Genomic DNA, 6,227 nt, shown 5'->3' on the forward strand with positions numbered 1-6,227 from the left:
GTGGAAAAACAAATCAACGAAAGAGCATGGAAGAGGAACAGACAGTATCTGGTGAGACCCTTCAAAACTGAAGTACATAAGCACACAGAGCTTCTGACAAAATGCCAAAGCAAACAGAAAGTTCAGAAATCAGCAGGTGTGAGTCCCCCTCCAAGCCATTTTGACCACATCTTTGACCACATGCAGAAATTCTAACTCTTCCATTTTAGCTCTAACTTTTAGTAAAGAGTCAGATGCTGGGACAAGCCTGAGCAGTCAGTCATTCCATCTCCTTGAAAATCTGTTTTCCCAGGCCATCTGGTTTATCCCTCCAGTCTCATCTTCACTAAGTGTCTCTTCCCACCAAAGGTGACACTCATCTCCATTAGCTGCTGGGCTGTTTCTCCTCCAAAGTTAAACAGCTGGGTTTTTCAGTGGTCTTTGCTGACACAAAAGGACACACTCCACATAAACAGTGGCAGCTAAAGAGAATTCAGGGTGACAGGAGCGATTAAAAAGGTCCTGTGCTTCAGTGGGGAATCACTACTGTGTTCAAACAGGTTACAGGAAGATGAGGATTTAAAGCATGAATCTGACGCCGTTATTCATCTGAAGTCAGGACTTGCTTCACGTATGAACCAGTGGCATCTCAGAGTCAGACACTCCCTCTGCTGACCTCGGCTTTCCCCCAAGCTGGGAGCAGCCTGTCTCTGGTTAGGCACACCCTGCACACATCCTGAACACCTTCTCTTGCTTGGCTCACCACAGCTGCTGCGGGGCACCGACACAAGCCTGGCCAGAGACACCACACGCAGCTCTGAGATGTCACACGGGGGGTTCTGCCTGTACCCCATGGGCTTGCAGTGCTCGTCAGAAACAGCTACTGCCAGCAGACTGCAGCTTTCTCTGCAATGCTCTGCTACCACAGTTTGGGGTATCTGCAAAGAAGCTGCCGGCCAGTTCTCTGATGCTGGAAGGCACTACAAAGTCAAAGCACCACCTTTCAGGAGAGTTACTGAGCCAGTGAGACCTTTCTTGCTTACTACAAGCTAAACACTTCCACCACTCCTTTACCACCCTCCCATTTCCATTTAAAAAAAAAAAAAAAAAAAAAAAAAAAAAAAAAAGGCATTTTGAGTCAATTTCTACCTCCATCAATTATCAGGAGTAGAACTGAGTCACAGGCGGTTGCAAAACAGTATCTTACACCACACAGGCTGCTGGTTTTCTCTCTGATAAAAGGGTTCTAAACAGCGTTGACAAGAAAGACAAATGACAGAGGCAATGATCCACAACGTCCTCTCCTCCTGTAAGGATTGCAGTTATATCTTTATGGCAGAGTTATAAAACAAAACAATAAAGTTCCAAGACCATTAGGAAAAGGTCATACACTTTGCAGTAGGAAATACTTATTTCAGATCTTATCTGGAGCTATGAAGACAAATAACATTCAAAGATCAGAGTCCTGGCCTCTGGAACGCCGGCTTCCTCAGAGACATGTGCCTTCTCTTCCCTCACAGTGAAGTTTAATCAAGACTGAAAACAAGCTTTTTTTTTTTCCCTGTGACTCCAGGCCAGCTCAGTGCACTCCCTCGAGCCAACAAATACTCATACCACGGGTGAAACAGAGTTAACTCTTGGTAGCTGTGGGATCGAGGGAAGTTTTAAATAAGATGCTTAAAAAGCTTGCTGGTCCTGACCAAGAGGAATGGCTCAGAAAATATGAGTTTTCTCCCCAGTAGTCATTAGCTAAGTTTAGCCAGTCTTAGGAATGCTGGAGAACATGTGGATCACAACTTACAGGATTTGTGTGAGATTTGAGAATAGAAAAGGACTGAGCACATCCTTAACCCTCTCCGGAGCAAACAGCACCTGAAATGTTCAGGCGGCTCTCTGCGAGCCCTCTCTGCTGTTCGTACAACACAACAGCACCATCCAGAGGACAAACACTGCTAGCTCTGCCTCTCCCACCACGTTCCCTTTCCCCACATTTGCAGGGCTGCTTTCCAGTCACCCTTGGGTAAGCCACCGTAAGCCATTGCATGAGGGCAGTAATGAAGACCTCCAGAAAGAGCCCCACTGTCCACTGCCAGGCAGCACCGCCTCTCTCCAAGGGTTCCTTCCTGCAGGGCTGCGATCTCTTCACCAGCGCAGAGCAGGACAAACTGACCGCACTGTAAATACTCATGGTTCTTCACCTTGATTTATCGCAGGCACAGCCAGCGGTGGCGCGGCGAGTCCCCAGGGCGCACGGGGAGGAGGCTCGCAGCCTCCCTGCCACACTTGGCCCGGTCCCACTGCCGATTTTGGAGATGCGCTGAGGCTGTTTGTGCTCCCCGGGGTGATGTCAGCCGGCTGGCTCATCTCGCCCTGCGGCAGCATCCCTGACGACTCGCTTCAACGCCTGAAAAGTCTCAATCCCCACAGCAGGTTTGGCACCAGCTTCTCACGGAAAACAAAATCAATTATCCCCTTCCTTCGAGACAAATTAAGATGAAACAAACTATGAAATACTTCCATTTTGTGTTTATTGTTCCCAGAGCAATTTAGCAGTTGACAAACGGGAGCATTCCCTACAGCTGAGCACACCGTGACTCACGACAGCACAAACCTCAATGGCTGCATTCCTGACCTACTTTGGGAATTAAGAAAGTATTTCAGACAGGAGAATTTCCCCTTTAGGTCAACAACAGAAAGTGTGACAGCTATTCCAGAAGTGTTGGCTGGGCTCCAGTGACTGGATGAGCGGAATAGGATCTATTCAAAGTTTTAAAAAATCCCCAAAAAACCCCAACAAAACAAGACCACAGGGTCTTCCACATTTTCCTCTATCCCTGTCCTAGCACCAAGTCGGACTCAAACCCATGGCACTGGCACTCCATCCTCATTCCACTGGCACTCTCTCCCCATCTTTAGGAATTCGTATCATCTGCTGCTACTTCATTTCATATTTAGACAGGACTCATAAGAGAGATGATTCCTAGGACAGGTCAAAATTTCACTTTTGGGAGAAAAGCTTCAGTCATATTATGGAGAAGGAATTAAAAAACCAAAATACCACTCGGTTGCCACAACCATAAGGTAGAAGACACAAGTGTACATTTTTCACTGCCTCTGAGGTTATGTTGGTCAGAAAACTTCCAGAGAAAAGCAGGCAGAAAAGGCTCCAGTGCTGAAAGGGGTTACTTTTTATACAGTCCTTGTATCAAAATGTGATTCACCAACAAAAGTAAAGGCAGTAAAGGTGAAGCTGCTCTCTTAAAACAGGAGCTGCTCGTGCCCCACACTCACTGCTTGATTACTGTTCAAATTCCCCATACACACCAAGTACAAAACCTTTCAGAACAAGTTATTTATTTCACCTTCCAGGGGAAATTATATCATGTCAAATGGATTGTTACACACATGACTTTTGAACTTTGTTCCTTTGTTCTTATGGGGATAAATCCTGACTATTTTAAATTAATTCCCTGCCTGGCAACAGTGATTAAGAGACATAAGGGACTGGAAGGGTGAGGCAGGAAGGAAGTAGTGGGGTGTTTTTCAGTGTTCTAACTCCAAACCTGGTCTGGAAACTCCTGCTTGCTCTCCTCTGGCAGGTATTAGTGAAGAATTTTGCCTTTGGTTCATTCTGAGAAATACCCCTGAGGAATTTATTAAAAATATTTGACATAGCTTGCAAAAAATCTCAGAATGCCCCTGAACAGCACAAAAGGCAACACAAGGTGGTAAATAACCCTGTAGATGCAAAAAGCAGAGGGCTCATGGTGTGTGTGGGGCCACACTGTTTCCCATCTATAACTACTCTGACTTTTTCCCAAGAAAAGGACAGTGCAAACCCACCTCTTCTCTTGTGGAGGCTTTAACCACAGGAATGTGCTGAGACAAGCCCAACTCCCAGAACTGACACCAGCCTGAAAGGGGCAAACACCTGCAGTCACATCACAGAGCACAAGGTTCACCAATTCCAGAAACAACCCATGCAAAAAGCTCATTTAAACAATCTGTAAAGAAATCTGAGATCCCTATCAAAGCTACCTGCACAGCCAGAAGGGAATTCTGCTCATTTTTATCTTCCCTTGCTTTCACCTTCCCCACCTAATAAAGTTCCTTTATCAAATCATTCCAGATTTCTTTTTAAACCTGGATCTCTGATGTATGTGGATGGTTTTCAAGTTGAATTACCTGTCCTCAGGCTGAATTTTCTCACCTTTAGTAGACATAACTGATGTCGTCAGTTAACTTCTACAACAGCAGATGCTCAATGAAGCAAACTTTTGCTTCTTGTCCTCTAAGGTTCACCCAAAGGAAGCAAGCATTGAGAAAAATTGCATCACCCAAATAAACATGCATTAGGTAGGCAGAGAATATGAATTAAGATTGGTGGATTCACATGAATTTTACTGCATAGAAGAGGTAACTTTTTGCCCTTTGGTGTGCCCCATTTGTGGAGATCCCCATCTAACATCCCGTGTACAATAAACTGAGGCTCCCTGATACCTTCAAGTTGGAATATCAGCCCGCGAGCTGAATTTTCTCACTTTTTGCAAATCTAACTGATGTCATCAAACAACTTATACAACGAAAGTTGCCTAATGAACAAAAGAACTTTCGCGTTCCACGATCAACATAGGCGAATTCACGTCAATTTTACTATATAAAAGGTGACTTTTCACCGGCTGGGCGGTTTGATTTGCGGAAACCTCCCTCGTGCACTTTGCACAGAATAACCAACGTGTCCCTTCTCAGCCAGACTCTGTGTCCGTGATTAGAGCTCGGAGGGTCAAAGCCCTCAGGGAGTCCTCCAGACCCGCACAGCGCGCTCCGTGCCGCCATCGCTGTGAGGCGGCACCTTCACCCCCTCGCGCAGCGGTCGCATGACGTCATTACGTCAGCGTCGCGCACGCGCGTTGCGGTAACGGCCGTTCTGACGCGTCTCCCGCCAGCCCCGCCCCCGCGGCGCCGGGTACGGAGTGCGCACAGGGACAATCCCAGCCCAGTCCGCGTTTCCGTACGGGAGCCCAAAGGGGACATGTCAGTCCAATGGCGATTGTCACCATGGCAGCGCGGGTCCGCTTTGGGGTGGAACTAGATGAGTTCTAAGGTCACTGCGACACAAATGAGTCTGTGATGGGTTCTGTGAGTCTGCAGTTATTTAGAGGACAATACCCAGAAGGGGAGACGCTGCTGCAGCAGCCGGTGAAATTTCCTGTGTAGATATTGACGAGTCCAGCGGGAGAAGCGCCTCAGGAGCTGCCCAGCTAAATCAGGACATAGCTCATGGCTGAGGCCCCTCCTCACCACCTCCACGGGCCCACAGGGATGTGTCCAGCGGGATGATCTTCACTGCAGCCTTGCCAACGTGCCTGGAGGAGTGCCCCACTCTTGGGGGAAGACTTTTTTATTTATCTTCATTTCGTTCGTAAATTCGAGCCTAGTAAATAACAGGGTTTTTTTTCCCCGCTGTCCTGTTAACAGCAGCATCTGAACATTTTGGTGATGACGCTTGGAGATGGTCTGGACAGGACAGGTTTAATTCCAGCTGCTGTCCCTTATACAGTGTTTTATCATTGTTGGCATACTCTGAAGCTGAAGGGTTTGAGGATTTTTTTTTTTCTGCCCCAGAAATGTTCCTATTCAGAGAAGACCTAACAGTAGGTAAGAAATATAAAAATATTTTGGAAATAAACTGTGAAGCCTGCAAGACAAAGACTAAAAATCAGCTACACCTTATCTCTCCTTTGCTTGCTTTCACAAAGAGTTGTGAGATAGGGACAAGCTCCATATACAGACTTTCTACATTTCTCCCTTTGCAGTGCTTGACGAAGGAAACAAGCTAACATAATATTTCACATCATAAGACTAGTTTTTTGACTTAATTAATTTATGCTGAATAAGAAGAGGTAATTTTCAGACATTAAATTTAAATTAAGTAATGACTGGTAGTAAAACCAGCTTAATCTTATTATAAATATGCCTCGACCTAAGTGAAAACAATTAGAAGATAAAATGGTTGTTAAAAGTCTAAGTGTCTGATGTTACAGAACACATTGTACTGGGAGACAGTGACCAGATAATGAGATATTAGGTTTCTTGGGCTGAAGAGGATTACACAAAATAAAGCAAAACTAATTTTTAAAGTAATGATTCCCTAAAACTGGGTTGGAAAATGTTGCCTCGCTTTGTGAGCAGTTACTAAACCCAAGAAAATCCTTCCTGATAAGGAAGTATTTAACAGGAGAGATAAT

The sequence above is a fragment of the Sylvia atricapilla genome, chromosome 18 (genome assembly GCF_009819655.1).
Source record: "Sylvia atricapilla isolate bSylAtr1 chromosome 18, bSylAtr1.pri, whole genome shotgun sequence".
Classification (NCBI taxonomy): domain Eukaryota; kingdom Metazoa; phylum Chordata; class Aves; order Passeriformes; family Sylviidae; genus Sylvia; species Sylvia atricapilla.